Consider the following 1,953-nt stretch of genomic DNA (forward strand, 5'->3'; position numbering starts at 1 on the left):
TGCATGGACTACCTTTTCTGCATTATGTGTGGAGAGCATGCTCCTAATCTTTGAAATGTTTCTAAGGTGGAGAAAGGGGGTCCTAGAAACATTATTTATTTACGTGAGCTTCGAACGAGAGACTGGGATCCATAACTCCAAGATCTTTAACTGTTAGAGAAGATGTGATTGGGAGACCATTGAGGTTCATTGAGTAATTAGAGAGTGGAGACCTAGCTGACTCTGGGCTTAATAGAAACACCTCTGAATGTCTCTGAATGTTAGAAATTAATTAAAAATACTAATGTCAATGTATTTACAACGCATGTATTTAGGACGTAATTTTTTCAATCACAACAAAATATGTTGTTGTATTTTTTGCATTATGCTTACTACAGAATTAACAGTCAACTGTTCAGTGACTGCATGTAGAGTTGTAACACTGCTTATTACTAGAACTGTGGCTAGAATCAAAATCAACGCTAGTGTCGTTCCTAAATCCCCAATCAGCTAGTCGTAAAGTTAACATTCAAATAGAAAATAAAGATGCAGACTTCAGAATTAGTTAAAGAGAATAGCTGAGAGAATAGAATAAATTATCCATTACTACCCCTGTCTTTTATCATCCTTCCATCCCTCCATCCCATGCCATCTTCCTCTATTATTTGCTTTTCTATTTTGTTCTGGTATCTCCTTATCTCTTTTTAAAAAAGACATTGGCCAAAAGACTAACTAAAACACTGACATACTTAAGACCTTTAATATTTTTATAAAATATAACATTAAAAGGAGAATGTTACTTATTTCACCCTGACTGTCCACTTATATATCTGTTTTGAGTATGATTTTCCTTGTTCAAGTGAAAACAGTAACAAATGTAGCATGTCACAAATATATACATTACTATGTATGAAAAATGAAAGACATCAACATGAAACACCGGAGCTGATTTCAGTTAAGCACCTAGTTATGGAAACTATAAAGACTAACATTGTCATAAAAATGTTGTGAAAGTTAATGCTTAGAAGATTACAAGTGGCTAAGACATACGTTGTTATAGGCTGTGCTTACTGATGTACACCAGGTGGACATAGTGTCAAAGCAGAGGGTCTGATGGAGCAGGTGGAACATCAACATTTAAAACAAAAATGAACTGCTTGTACTTAGTGAACTAAATAAAGCATAAGCGTCCTATGCATGGCATACAGATCCATATAAGCTTTGATAAAATCCATCCTCATGTAAAAGATGTATTGTCCCAATCATAGTAAGTGAAAACTATGACATAAAAAACTTTCCTTACCTAATACAAGCAGGCAATTATCTTTTAATTTGACCTACCCCAGTAAATCACGGTACCTAAGTTGATGAATAACAGGAATAATCACAAACTTCTAATGAAGCAAAGTAATATATAATTACAATTATAAAGGACTAATTTGGTTTGTCTCCCCCAAAGGCATTAGAATGTTCTTTATATAACAGGTGAAAACGACCTACACCAATGTGATATACAAACCAATCCTGCTTTTATTACACAGAAGAGCTGAGCAATTATGGGGAGGCACCCTAAAAAGTTGAGGGTGGAATTACCTGTCAATAAACAAAGTACAGAATAGATAAGCAAAACTATTCTGTTGCATCATCTTTGAAATGACTCTGCAAGGAAAATGTTGATATGAATAAATGCTTGTATTCCTTTCTGATACAAGTCAAAAAATATCTTTAAAGTGGCTCAAACATGAGAACTATGTGCATTCCTTCACAAACATATACAAATCAATGAAAAAAATCTCCCCTATGTTTATATACACAAGTGTCTGTGGGAGCCCCAAAGCTATATTATGCATTCAAATAACAAAATATATATCACAGTCCCTACAAAAAATGAAAGTAAAAAAGCAAACAAACAACAAAAAGGGGAAAATCATAAATGAAAATATCCCATTTACTAATGTCATGTTTGTAAGCAGC

This window comes from Electrophorus electricus, unplaced genomic scaffold (genome assembly GCF_041902795.1).
Source record: "Electrophorus electricus isolate QZ-2024a unplaced genomic scaffold, ASM4190279v1 Scaffold34, whole genome shotgun sequence".
NCBI classification, from domain to species: domain Eukaryota; kingdom Metazoa; phylum Chordata; class Actinopteri; order Gymnotiformes; family Gymnotidae; genus Electrophorus; species Electrophorus electricus.